The 15,179-nt window shown below is 46.9% G+C and overlaps 1 protein-coding gene across 1 annotated transcript in view; it reads right to left on the bottom strand.

The window, feature by feature from the left end:
* TRANK1 (tetratricopeptide repeat and ankyrin repeat containing 1) overlaps positions 1–15,179 on the bottom strand; it is a 207,117-nt gene that overhangs the window by 77,025 nt on the left and 114,913 nt on the right.

The following is a 15,179-nucleotide window of genomic DNA, read 5'->3' as shown; positions in this document are numbered from 1 at the left end:
CACTCCCTCTTCGTGCTCACAAACATTGGCCCCGCCCCATCCATCAGCGTGCTGTAGTAGGGAGAAATAACAATGGCCGCCTGCAGTATTGTACTGACCAGTCACCAGTGCCCCCGCATTCATGTATCCTCCATCCGCATGGCTACAGAACTAATAATTTCAATGGAATCGCGCCGTCCGGCGGGCCCCGCCCCCTTCCTCGGCGTGCTGTGTTAGGGAGAAACACCATTGGCCCGCCCACTCCCTCTCCGTGCTGACAACCATTGGCCCCGCCCCCTCCATCGGCGTGCTGTATTAGGGAGAAATAGTAACAACTGCTGCCTGACTTAGTAACTCCCCCCAGCAGGAGATCGTGGACAGCAATAGCTCTGTCTCCTGTCCCTGCTGAGGCGGAGTCTGCTTGCATTACACTCTAGTTCTAATCAATGATTGGCTGGTCAGCTCATCTGCATGCACCTAGCCTATCAGGTGCATGCAGATAGACTAGGATACCAGCATGTATGGAGGGTAAGTTGGCAAAATTGTGTGCTACTGTGCCCCCTACAGAATTTATTAATGTCTTTTTAAAGTGAAACCTGGCTGAGGCTGGAATTGAGAAAATGGATGAGGATGACTCTGGGTGTATATCAGAGTTACATTGTGGAGATATTCTTCACAATGTAACTCTCATCCTCATTCATTTTCACAATGCACTGCAAATCAATTATCTTCGTTACCACAACGTAGCACGACCCATCCCTCTCCGCAACGCAGCACGACCCATCCCTCTCCGCAACGCAGCACCACATACGCCTTGCACCACCCATCCCTGTCCACAACGCAGCACCACCCATCCCTCTCCGCAACGCAGCACCACCCATCCCTCTCCGCAACGCAGCACCACCCATCCCTCTCCGCAACGCAGCACGACCCATCCCTCTCCGCAACGCACCACCCATCCCTCTCCGCAACGCAGCACCACCCATCCCTCTCCGCAACGCAGCACCACCCATCCCTCTCCACAACGCAGCACCACATACGCCTTGCACCACCCATCCCTCTCCACAACGCAGCACCACATACGCCTTGCACCACCCATCCCTCTCCACAACGCAGCACGACCCATCCCTCTCCGCAACGCAGCACCACCCATCCCTCTCCGCAACGCAGCACCACCCATCCCTCTCCACAACGCAGCACCACATACGCCTTGCACCACCCATCCCTCTCCACAACGCAGCACGACCCATCCCTCTCCACAACGCAGCACGACCCATCCCTCTCCACAACGCAGCACCACATATGCCTTGCACCACCCATCCCTCTCCACAACGCAGCACGACCCATCCCTCTCCGCAACGCAGCACCACCCATCCCTCTCCGCAACGCAGCACCACCCATCCCTCTCCGCAACGCAGCACCACCCATCCCTCTCCGCAACGCAGCACCACCCATCCCTCTCCACAACGCAGCACCACCCATCCCTCTCCACAACGCAGCACCACATATGCCTTGCACCACCCATCCCTCTCCACAACGCAGTACCACCCATCCCTCTTCACAACGCAGCAGTGTCCCTCTCCACAACGCAGCAGTGTCCCTCTCCACAACGCAGTACCACCCATCCCTCTCCACAACGCAGTACCACCCACACCTAGCAGCACGACGCATCCCTCTGCACAACGCAGTACCACTACCAACCATGCCTCTCCACAACTCAGTACCACCCATCCCTCTCCACAACGCAGTACCACCCATCCCTCTCCAGAACGCAGCAGTGTCCCTCTCCAGAACGCAGCACCACCCATCCCTCTCCAGAACGCAGCACCACCCATCCCTCTCCACAACGCAGCACCACCCATCCCTCTCCACAACGCAGCACCACCCATCCCTCTCCACAACGCAGCACCACCCATCCCTCTCCACAACGCAGCACCACATACGCCTTGCACCACCCATCCCTCTCCACAACGCAGCACCACCCATCCCTCTCCACAACGCAGCACCACATACGCCTTGCACCACCCATCCCTCTCCACAACGCAGCACGACCCATCCCTCTCCACAACGCAGCACGACCCATCCCTCTCCACAACGCAGCACGACCCATCCCTCTCCACAACGCAGCACGACCCATCCCTCTCCACAACGCAGCACCACCCATCCCTCTCCACAACGCAGCACCACCCATCCCTCTCCACAACGCATCCCCACCCACACCCAGCAGCGCACCATCCATCCCTCTCCACAATGCATCCCCACCCGGTACAGAGAGGTGGTTGTGGAAGAGGGGGGGTACAGAGGTGTCTGTGGAGGAGGGGCGTACAGAGAGGTGGCTGTGGAGCCACCTCTCTGTACCCCCCTCCTCCACAGCCACCTCTCTGTACCCCCCTCCTCTACAGCCACCTCTCTGTACCCCCCTCATCTACAGCCACCTCTCTGTACCCCCTCCTCTACAGCCACCTCTCTGTACCCCCTCCTCTACAGCCACCTCTCTGTACCCCCCTCCTCTACAGCCACCTCTCTGTACCCCCCTCCTCCACAGCCACCTCTCTGTACCCCCCCTCCCCCACAGCCACCTCTCTGTACCCCAGTGGCAGTGCATCTATATGGGGCACTCGAGTGCCGCCACCTCTCTGTCACTTCTCATGCAATGCATGAATCTATCTCTATGGTTGCTGCTGCTGTGTCAGGCTTGTCCCCTTGTCAGGCGCCAGGCACCTGAATCACATTGGCGTGGTATTTTTTGGAAGCACCCGATTAGAGCCATAGGCTCTAATAGGCATCCAAAAAGGTGAACAGCGGGCGCCATGCTGGGCGCTCGCTGTTCACTCAGAGTTGTGTTAGGAAAGCGAATGAATCGCTTTCCTAACACTAAACTGCCTCTCAGCCAATCAGGTGCTCAGGTCTGTTACCCGTCACCTGATTGGCTGAAACAACAGGTGCTGTGATTGGACACCTATACAGAGGACGGGAGAAGACATTGAGGATCGTGGAGGTCTGGAGGACACCGCTGCCCCACCAAGACAAGGCAAGTGCCGGGCGGGCGGGGAATGCACACTGGTGGCAATTGATAGGTCACACTGGCAGCAATTGATGAGGCATAGTCAGTGGCTGCACTTGGTGGGTTTTTTTTTCAGTTTGTTAGCGCCCCCCCAAAAATTTTGAGCACCCGCCGCCCCTCCTTTAAAATGACTAAAACATTTTTTTTTTTTCTTTTTTAATAATTTCAGTCTAATGATGGCTGAAAAAAAATCAAACCCAGTATGGCAGTATTTCAGTGAGCCAACATCGGGGAAGGCCAAGTGCAATATCTGCCAGAAATTGCTGAGCATGGGAGCAGAAAAAGGAAAGGCTAAAAATACCACAAATATCTGGAATCATCTGAAAGTCCACCACCTCCAAGCTTATAAAGATGCACAGAGGGAGAAAGAAGATGCAGCTGCTTCTTCATCCAACTTTCAGCCCACTGTAGTACAGATGTTTGATGCTAAAAGAAAATGGCAAAATACTGATCCCCGGTCCAAGAAAATTGATACCCTGATCACAGAAATGATTGCCACAGACAACCAGCCCTTTACAGTTGTTGCAGATAGTGGCTTCCAACGTTTGCTGGCAACAATAGAACCAAGATATTCGATCAAAAGTGAAAAATACTACTGCGCAGACATGCTGGACAGCGTGTACAAAAAGGTTACACAGCGAATTAAGACCCTAATTGCAACAGAGAATGCTGGCCCCTATTTGTCCTTCACAACAGACTGTTGGTCTGGAGAAACAGAATCGCTTATGAGCCTAACATGTCATTTTATAGACAGTAACTGGGAAAGGAAACAAGTCATTCTAAACGTCAAGGCTATGTCTGGCTCCCATACTGGGGACTATATCAGAGAGATGTTTCTTAGCATGCTCAATGATTGGGACATCAACCAAGACAGAGTGGTGCTTGTGCTGCGAGACAGTGGTGCCAACATGATTAAAGGCCTCAGACTGGCAGATATACCAGACTTAAGCTGCAGTGCACACACATTACAGCTTGTGGTGAAAGAGGGCATCAGCAGTCAGCGAGTAGTCGGGGACATCATTGCCAAATTAAAGACTTGTGCTACACACTTTAGCCACTCTGTGCTTGCAAAGCAGCGTCTTGGAGCCATCCAAAAAGATCTTGGCCTCCCCCAGCACAGCATCATTCAGGATGTTCCCACCCGCTGGAACTCCACATTACACATGTTGCAGAGGATGCTGGAGCAGAAGCGTGCCCTGAATTTTTATGTTGCAGAACATGGCAAGTTTACCATACCTCCAGCAGAACAATGGGATATCATCTCAAATTTAATAGATACACTGGGCCCTATTGAGGAAGCGACTTTAGATATCAGCAAGGCAGAGGCCTCCATCTCCTGCATTATCCCATGCATAGCTGTGCTGAAGATGGTGCTTCAGGCAGAGGGTCACACCACAAGGGGGATAAAAACACTTAGAGAAACCATGTGGCAAAGCTTGGAGAGACGTTTTTCTAAGATAGAGGATACCAAATGTTTGGTGCTGGCAACACTGCTTGATCCTCGGTACAAGGGCCACGTATTTGCAGTCGACACAGTGAGCAGAGCAAAAACTTGGCTGCGAGAAGAGTACGCCAGCATTGTGTCCGAGCAACAAAAAAGTGGCGATGAAGGACCAGAACCGAAACGGACCAGGACAAGGGTAGAAGAGGAGAAGGAGGAACCCAGTCTTCTGGAGAAAATGTACGAAAACATTTTGGGGGCTCATGGAACTCCTACTGAAGAAAGTGACGAGCACTTAATTTCCGAGCAGTTGGAGAAGTACCTCCGAGAGCCACTAATAGACAGACGGACTGGTCTGCCACTGGAATGGTGGAAACAGAATGCATCCCGCCTGTGCCACCTTGCACCACTGGCAAGAAAATTTCTCTGTCCACCTGCCTCTTCTGTTCCCAGTGAAAGGGTGTTTAGTGAGATTGGGATTATCTATGATAAGAAGAGGAGCAGGCTCACTGGAGAAAATGCAGAGAGACTGTGTTTCCTGAACTACAACTTGAAGCTCCTCAACTGGGAGTATTAAGAGAAGAGAAAGAAGAGAAGAGAGAGGGACTGGAACTGAAGAAGAAAGCCTAAAACTAAAGAAAATTTGCACTTTTGTATTGTTTACAAACTTACCTCATTAATGTTCATTATCTATTGCTGTTGATTTCTTTCAAAAGTTTTGATTACCTCACCTGTTTTTGTGTATTTTTAAGATACATAGTTATTTATCTAAATTACATACATGTGCACTGACTGGAAGCTTGTTGTGTACTTCTGTTGTTTAATAAATGTTTAGATTTTGCAATTTTCTGTATCCCTTCTTTATTATTTAACTAAACTGTTAAATTTTACGAAATGGGGGGGGGGGGGGGTAAAGAAATCGGCCTAAAATCGGCATTGTATATCGGCCATCGGCCGCCCCGATTTCTAAATATCGGCATCGGCATCGGCCATAGAAAAACCCATATCGGTCGACCTCTAATTATGACGGGTGTCATTACCCAATATTACATGTTGTATTATGTTTAGTGTGAGCCTGACAGTGAAATTAAATGTTTAGTAAGTTTTTTCCTACTTACTACTGCTTTAAAAAAAACAAGTGCTTACTGAATAGCACCAAAAGAAAGCCGTGTCTATAAAGATATTATATGCAATTTACTGAGGTACAGTGTTGCATAACAGAGTAATGACGAGTCAAACTGAAAATAAAATGTCACTAGTACCTTCCATGGAACTCTCATAAGTAAACTACAAGATCTGGAAATCCATTTTAAATAAGGATCAAATCGCAATATGCATTTCCTACCAATATCTATTGTAAATACAATATCAAGCGCAAACATTTAAGTGTAAAGAAAGTGTGGGCTGCCTGAAGCTCAAAGAGCGGTCTAAAGGCCATTATGTTTGAAAGCAGATGAGACTCGAACATCAACCCTGGTAACACAGAACATGTGAACAAAGGACCAGGTGATGGCCTTGAAAATCTGGGAATAGGTAATACGTGCCGAGGCATAGAAACACAAAGTAATAGTTAGTCCAAAGTAATCAATTGAGAGTTCATATACTTAGGCCAGCTTTATTCAGGAGCATAGCCAACTCTGTAGATTAAGGAGACAAGGGAGAAAAGAAAAAAGCGCCACTAAGTAGTAGATATGGATACATTTTATTTTTCCCCCATAATGGGCTACTCATAGGATAAAGATTATAAATAGGCTCATCTGGTGAGGTGGAGCTGGGTGCTGTGTCAGTCTGTCATCCGGAGCGCTGCAATGGTGTAGAGCAGGGATATGCAATTAGCGGACCTCCAGCTGTTGCAGAACTACAAGTCCCATGAGGCATAGCAAGACTCTGACAGCCACAAGCATGACACCCAGAGGCAGAGGCACGATGGGACTTGTAGTTTTGCAACAGCTGGAGGTCCGCTAATTGCATATACCTGGTGTAGAGGAAGTCTGGTTGGGCCGGGAGCTGGAAAGACACTAAAAATACCCTGAGTTCCAGGTGGAACACAGCATGGAGCGCAACGTGGCTCCGGCGGTACAGATCCCAGAATGCTTTGTGACGCGCTTCAGAGCATGCGCCGTCCTACATGGGAGCATGCACACTCCTTTTTCAAGCTGTAGATGGGGAGCCTACTATTTATAGTGAAACACCCGGAAGTGCTGGCCGCGACCATTAAAACAATGCAATATAAACCTGAACTGCAATACTTACTATATCAATTGCTACAAGGGAATGTGCAAAAGATTAATTGCTAAAGATCACATGTATATGGTACAATAATATAAAATTATGTTACATCATGGATTATTAACTGGTTGCCGACCAGCCGGCGCAGTTCTACGGCGGCAGGTCGGCTCCCCTGCGCGAGAGCCTGTAGCTCTACGTCGCCTTGCGAAGCGGAGCCCCCGCTCGCTCCTGACTCCCGCGCGCGTGCTCGGCGGTCGCGATCGCTCGTTACAGAGCGAGAACCGGGAACTGTGTGTGTAAACACACAGCTCCCAGTCCTGTCAGGGGGGGAAATTACCTATCGTCTGTTCATACAATGTATGAACAGCGATTTGTCATTTCCCCATGTCAGTCCCACCCCCCCTTCAGTTGGAACACACCCAGGGAACATACTTAACCCCTTCCCCGCCCCCTAGTGTTAACCCCTTTCCTGCCAGTGGCATTTTTATAGTAATCCAATGCATTTTATAGCACTGATCGCTATAAAAATGCCAATGGTCCCAAAAATTTGTCAAAAGTGTCCGCCATAATGTCGCAGTACCGAAAACAAATCACTGATCGCCGCCATTACTAGTAAAAAAGAATATTAATAAAAATGACATAAAACTATCCCCTATTTTGTAAACGCTATAAAGTTTGCGCAAACCAAACGCTTATTGCGATTTTTTTTATGAAAAATATGTAGACGAATACGTATCGGCCTAAACTGAGAAAAAAAATTGTTTTTTTTATATATTTTTTTGGGGGATATTTATTATAGCAAAAAGTAAAAAATATTCATTTTTTTCAAAATGGTTGCTATATTTTTGTTTATAGCGCAAAAACTAAAAACCGCAGAGGTGATCAAATACCAACAAAAGAATGTTGTGGGAAAAAAAGGATGCCAATTTTGTTTGGGAGCCATGTCGCACGACCGCGCAATTGTCAGTTAAAACGACGCAGTGCCGAATCGCAAAAAGTGCTCTGGTCTTTGACCAGCAATATGGTCCGGGGGTTAATAACATTAATAGAATGAATGAAACAGTAATACCTTTAGGGCTGCAACTTTTTCATAATCGATTAGTTGGCCGATTTTTGTTTTGATTAATCGGAAAATAGCCTAAATAAAATTGTTGTTGGGAAATTACAAAATACAAATTGCCGCAAAAACACATTACATGCTTTTCTGCAGCTTCTCCATTGAAGTATATTGAACCAAAAAAAAACAAAATGGCACCGTTTTGCGTTAAAAAGTCCTTGCCCTTTCCAAATACGCAGCAGCTGAAAAAAATTCATGGATGTGAACGTGTCCCATAGGAAAACATGTAAATGAACTGTAGTGTGTTTCCGCAAAAAGCACCAAAAAACAGAGGTGTGACCCCAGGCCTGAGATGTTTTAGTAACATAATGGGGTTAAAAAACAGAAATAAGTACAAAAACAGCAAATAATCGCTACTGTAAGGGGTTCATTTTTTTTTACTGTATACAAAAAAAGTTGGGACTTTAGATGAGATGCGTTTTTAGCAGTGTGCAATTAAATATATATATGGAATATAAACAATGTTTCCTCATTTAAAGTCCCAACCCTATCCCCCCCTTGTTTTTTAAAAAAATTTTTACTGTGGGATTTGCTTGTTTGTACTATAAAGGGCTAATTTTAGTTGTTTTAACCCCATTATGTTACTGGCCGATTAATCGATTATGAAAATTGTAATCGATTCATTTCATAATCGATTAGTTGTTTCGGCCCTAAATACCTTATTTAAAAAAAAAAAAATAATTAATCCCAAAGGATATACATAGGATGGTCAAATAGCATATACATATACATCTATGTATATACCATGAAGATGGAAAGTCATAAACTCATAAAATAATGATATAATAAAATATATAATATAATATATAATATAATAAAAATAACATTAATATTCAAAGATAATCACTATATGTTATAGAGCAGGGGTAGGCAACCTTTTAAACACAGTGGGGGTTAGTTACTAAAGGCAAATCCACTTTGCACTTGAAATTGCACTGAAAGTACTCTTGGAAGTGTAGTCGCTGTAGATCGGAGAGGGACATGCAAGGAAAATAAAAAAACAGCATTTTAGCTTGCACCAACTCTTCATTTAACCCCCTGGGAGAGAGGGTATCGAAGGTGAATATCCAAAAGATTTCCTTTTGGCAGAGCTTATGGAATCGCTCTGCCTCAGGGAAAGTCTTGGATAAAGCCTCCACCACCCATACTTGTAATCCTTTAGTATTTTTGTTGTGTACTTCTAAAAAAATAACGGGGGACACTGTGGTCATCGTTCCCTTTTTTAATTAACCTGGTGATGATCACCAAACCTCTTGCATAGCGGTCTGATGGTGTGGTCTATATAATATAGGCCACAAAGGCAAGTAAGACATAATACTACATAGTATTTAGTACTATGTAGTTGTAGTATATTGTCTTACTTGCCCTTGTGGCCTATATTACATACACAAGAGGTTTGGTGATCATCGCTGGTTTATTGAAAAAGGGAACGACGAACACAGTGTCCCCGTCATTTTTTAGAAGTACACAAAAAATCTACTAAGGGGTTACAAGTATGGGTGGGGGAGGATTTATCCAGGAATCTCCCCGAGGCAGAGCGATTCCATAAGCTCTGCCAAATTGAAACCTTTTGGATAATCAACTTCGATACCCTCTATCCGGGGGGGTTAAATGAAGACTTGGACGTCAGCACCATCCTTTAATATCCTTGCAATAATTGTATTAATATGGGTATAACACATCTGTTTCTACCATCCCCCTCTATTTCTTTATTGCAGGAATTTAAATCAAAATATAATAATTTTGTGGGGGTGGTCAGAACTGCCTGCATCAGTAAGTAAATATATTCTGACATTTTCAGCTTGCTCAAAAGCATATAGTGATTATTAATGTTATTTTTATTATATCATTTTATGAGTTTATGACTTTCCATCTTCATGGTATATACTGTACATACATGTATATGCTATTTGACCATCCTATCTATAACCTTATTTCTGGGATAACAAAATAAAAAATAAAATTAGTTTTAATAAGGTATTTACTGTTTCATTCACCCTATTAATGTTATTAATAATCCATGATGTAATATTATTTTATATTTTACTATATACATGTGATTTTTAGCAATTAATCCATTGCATATTCCTTTGTACTTTGACATTTGTATTTCGTACCCGATTAGCAATTGATATTGTTATCGCAGTTCAGGTTTATATTGCATTGTTTTAATGTTCGCACTTCCTGGTTGTTTCACTATAAATAGTAGGCTCCCGTCACTATCTATAGCTTGAAAAAGGAGTGCACATGCTCCCAAGTAGCACGGCACATGCTCCGAAATGCGTTGCAAAGCATTCCGGGATCTATGACATCTGTACTGCCCAAGCCACTCCAGCCATGTTGCGCTCCACGCCGCGATCCACCTAGAACCCAGGGTCTCTGCACTGTCTTCCCGGCTCCAGCTCCCGGCCCTACCAGACTTCCTCTACAATGTTGTTGCAGCACTCCAGATGACAGACTGATACAGCACCCAGCTCCACCTCACCAGATGAGCCTATTTATGATCTTTATCCTGTGAGTAGCCCATTATGGGAGCAAAATAAAAGGCATCTATATCTACTACACTTAGTGGCGCTTTTTTCTTTTCTCCCTTGTAGTCTTAAATATCTGGTGGTGTGCCCTGACAGGAACTTTATGCTTAAAGGGGAGGTTCACCCAAAAACACAACTTTGTACTATCCATACTAGCATCAGCTACAGTATGCCTTTTTTTTTTTTTGTGCTGTACTTACGGTTTAATCCGTAAGTTTCGTTTCAGACACCCGCTGGGAATGGGCGTTCCTATGAAGAGTGGAACATGATTGACGGCCGGCTATGGCTCGTCACACGTTCCGAAAATAGCCGGAGTAGGACTCGGCTCTTCACGGCGCTATACGGCGCCTGCGCACAGACTGCGCAGGCGCCGTGAAGAGCCAAGTCCTATTTCGGCTTTTATCGGAAGGCATGACGCGCCATAGCTGGACGTCAATCATGTACCCCTCTTCATAGGAACGCCCATTTTTTTTTAGGGTGAACCCCCTCTTTAAGGCCATAAACTTGAACAATAACATGTCTAAGCCACTGAGAAATGGTGGAAGGGGAAGCTGGTTTCCCTATACAGGGACCAAGAGGAGTGACAAAAAGACACTGCTCTTGGTAGGCTTCATGTATACTGGCAGCTCCTAAACCTGAGTTTAGGAGCTTCTGGTCTTTTTTCCCAAAACTCCTAAACTCAACTCCATAAAAGCCTATGCATCCATGTACACATAGACTTTCAGCAGACTCATGTTTAGAACAATTGCGTTGAGGATAGGAATGTTTTGATCGCTGGCCATGGGAAAATGCAAATCGCTGCAAAAACACGTTTTGCACTTTCCAACGGCAGGGGTAGGCTAGTGTACATGTAGTTTAGAATGACTTTAAGAGGTAAACTCATACATCATGGACTACATCTATGCCAGGGGTGGCAAACTCAAATTCATCGGGGGCCGCATCAGCAGTATGGTTGCCCTCAAAGGGCCGGTTGTATAGGACTATGCATCTGCTCTTTATTATTGTGATACATTTGCCTATATGTCTCAGTTTACTGCTCCCTGCTAGCCAGGTTATTGATGTGCTAATGTCCCCTCACTATTTCTAAAGGTTAATTGATCTATTGTGTTGTGTGAAGGAGAGCTGGGTTTAAGTGGCTTGGGTTAATTATTCTGATTGCTTCATTGTGGTAATTATCTCTCTATATGCGGGGTCGAGCGGTCTGGTTGATGTATTCAGTACAGCTAGTGCTCAGCGTCATTGATGTCATTGTCTAAAGAAAATGTGTTTCAGCATCGGCCCCGTCGTGTCTACCTATAATCTGTATGGAAGCCCCAGTGTGAGGGGGGCGGAGATTTGTCATTGTAACAGTTTTGGAAATGACATATAAGCTGTGTGATATAACATTAAAGTCTGTGTTGTTCAAGCAGTAAGCTTGTCTCATGTGTGGCTTTCTGGGCGATTCCAGGGATATCCCTCCTCGTGGAATATTGGGGTGATTTTCGTTATGGGAAGAAGGGAACGTTGACGGGGATATCATACCGATACCGTCACAATTGGTTGGTAGCAGTGGGATTTTTCCCTTCTATTCCCCTTTACACCCGGATTCCAAGCAGACACTGGAAGAACTACTGGAAGTTCGTGGAAGGATTGCTAGCAACAAAACCAAGCGGGTCATCATAGCAGAATCAATGGAGCTAGACCAGGAGGACGGGATTGCAGCAACGCCAGCAGTACAAGAGATGGAGACACCAGTGATTCAGGAGGAGGAATCGCCAGCCAACAAGCTAATGAGAGAGAAGCTAGCGTGGTTCGGCCCGAACCCAACGCCAGATGTGGTACTGAAAGTGATGGACATGTTAGTAAACGCAGAGCTACAGAAGGCTAAAGAAATAAGAGACGCAGAGCTACAGGAGGATAAACAAATAAGAGACGCAGAGCTACAGAAGGCTAAACAAATAAGGGACGCAGAACTACAGAAGGATAAAGAAATAAGAGACGCAGAGCTACAGAAGGATAAACAAATAAGGGACGCAGAGCTACAGTTAAAACTGGCAGCAGTCCAACAAGCAGCCGCACCTTCTACGAACAGTGAGTACAGCACAGCAGACGCAAGGAAGATTCCGTTTAGCGCTTTTAAAGCTTTTGATGAAAAGGACTGTGAGATTGATAACTACCTGGCAGATTTTGAGCGACAATGTAACCTGCACCGAATAGCTAGAGGAGAGTGGGTTGCAATATTGTCAGGCAAACTGTCAGGCAAAGCTTCTGATGCTTTCCGGACCGTGCCAGATCAGGATATTCATAGCTACGCCCGGGTTAAAGAAGTGCTCCTGGCTCGTTATGCAGTAACCCCAGAGTCCCACCGACAGAAGTTCAGGGACTCACGCAAAACCACGGAAGACTCTTATGCGGAATGGGCATGCCAATTGTCCCGGTCGGCCTCTAACTGGGCTAACAGCAGCCAGGCCACCACCGCAGAGGACATTTTGCAACTAATGCTCCTGGAGCAATTTTACAATCACATCCAGACGGACGTCAAGGATTGGGTGAGAGATCGCAGGCCCATGACTCTACCAGAGGCCGCGAAGTTGGCGGATGAATATGCAGATACTCGCAAGACGAACCAGGTCACACCACAGGAACAACCTCCACCACAAACGGTGCCCTCACACCCACCAACCGCTAGATACCAACCTCCTAACAGACCGGTGACATCTAGCCCTCGCTATCATCGCCAGGAGGGCAACGAACAACGCTGCTTCCGGTGCAAACAGCTGGGTCACTTCAAGCAGAATTGCCCCATGAATGACAACACCAGGTCAAATTGGTCTCAACCTGGGTACCGCCCACCAGCAGCAGCCCATTGTGTAGACTCGGCTTGGGATCCAAAGGAGCTGGGTCAGGAAGAACCATTGGGCACCCCTTACGAAGCCCTCATGGTACAATCTGTTATTACGGACAACAGGGAACACCATTGTCAGCTGGTCATGGGCGACAGCCCTGAGCCGGAGGGGCCCTGGAGGGAGCTGGGCAGAAAGAGGCACCGCCGGCCACCCTTCAAGAAGAAGAGGTCCTGGAAGCCGTATAACAAGCTGACCTGGGAGGAGAAGAAGCGACTGGAGGAGAGGGAGTCGCAGCGGGCGTCCCAGATGCGTGCCGAGATGTTCGCCAAGAGCCCACCGGTGGCCCCTTATACCACCACCCAGTTCCTGATGATGAAGGACCACGTGGAGAGCCTGCAGGACATGAGCAAGCAGGAGCTGATCCGTGAGTACATAGAGCTGGAGGAGTGCATAAGCCGCATGGAGGAGGAGAACAACCACCTGAGGTCACAGCAGCATGAACTGGAGATGGAGCTGGAGAAGCTCCAAGAGGAGAACCGGCGGCTGCGGAGGGAGCAGGGGGTGGCTGACCTTATGGGGCTCTGATTCCCCTCCCCCCCGGACTCTGAGCACCAGTGCTACAGCATTTCAACAAATATAACTTTTTCTTTTTATGAATCTCCTGGGATTGTCACTTCAGAGCCATAACCTGCCCCCTCCCATAGCGGGACACCTAGACGGCGGCGCACAGATCCATTCGCTGTCTTCACACTGACTTCTGGTGACTTTGCAGATCGCACAAAGACTTGGGGACTGACCGGCGTGTGATCTGACGACCCGGTGACATACCTGAGTCTGAAGCAGTTGCCAAGGGAGGTCAGTCATGCCAAACGGAGTTAACCTCTGACTAATAGCTCTGAACCCGTCAACCCTACTGGACCAGGGAAGGTCCAACCGGGTTTGCCGGAGCAGGGAGCAAAAGGGGGGCCATTGTGATACATTTGCCTATATGTCTCAGTTTACTGCTCCCTGCTAGCCAGGTTATTGATGTGCTAATGTCCCCTCACTATTTCTAAAGGTTAATTGATCTATTGTGTTGTGTGAAGGAGAGCTGGGTTTAAGTGGCTTGGGTTAATTATTCTGATTGCTTCATTGTGGTAATTATCTCTCTATATGCGGGGTCGAGCGGTCTGGTTGATGTATTCAGTACAGCTAGTGCTCAGCGTCATTGATGTCATTGTCTAAAGAAAATGTGTTTCAGCATCGGCCCCGTCGTGTCTACCTATAATCTGTATGGAAGCCCCAGTGTGAGGGGGGCGGAGATTTGTCATTGTAACAGTTTTGGAAATGACATATAAGCTGTGTGATATAACATTAAAGTCTGTGTTGTTCAAGCAGTAAGCTTGTCTCATGTGTGGCTTTCTGGGCGATTCCAGGGATATCCCTCCTCGTGGAATATTGGGGTGATTTTCGTTATGGGAAGAAGGGAACGTTGACGGGGATATCATACCGTCACCGTCACAATTATCATAAATAATTGCCTCTGCATTCAATTGCTACTGGTTTTAATAATAGCAGAGTGCAGGGGTCAGGATTGTGATACATACACAGTGCATGGGTCAGGATTGCGCTACGTACAGAGTGCATGGGTCAGGATTGCGCTACGTACAGAGTGCATGGGTCAGGATTGCGCTACGTAGAGAGTGCATGGGTCAGGATTGCGCTACGTACAGAGTGCATGGGTCAGGATTGCGCTACGTACAGAGTGCATGGGTCAGGATTGTGCTACGTACACAGTGCATGGGTCAGGATTGCGCTACATACACAGTGCATGGGTCAGGATTGCGCTATGTACACAGTGCATGGGTCAGGATTGAGCTACGTACAGAGTGGATGGGTCAGGATACCCGCGATCGTCTCACATTCTTCCTAGCGACAGGACACTGATCACAGCTCCCTGTAATCTGGAGCTGTGATCAGTGTCGTGTCACACACAGCCCATCCCCCTACAGTT

This window comes from Rana temporaria, chromosome 5 (genome assembly GCF_905171775.1).
Source record: "Rana temporaria chromosome 5, aRanTem1.1, whole genome shotgun sequence".
Lineage (NCBI taxonomy): Eukaryota > Metazoa > Chordata > Amphibia > Anura > Ranidae > Rana > Rana temporaria.
This window is presented reverse-complemented; position numbering and strand designations above follow the sequence as displayed.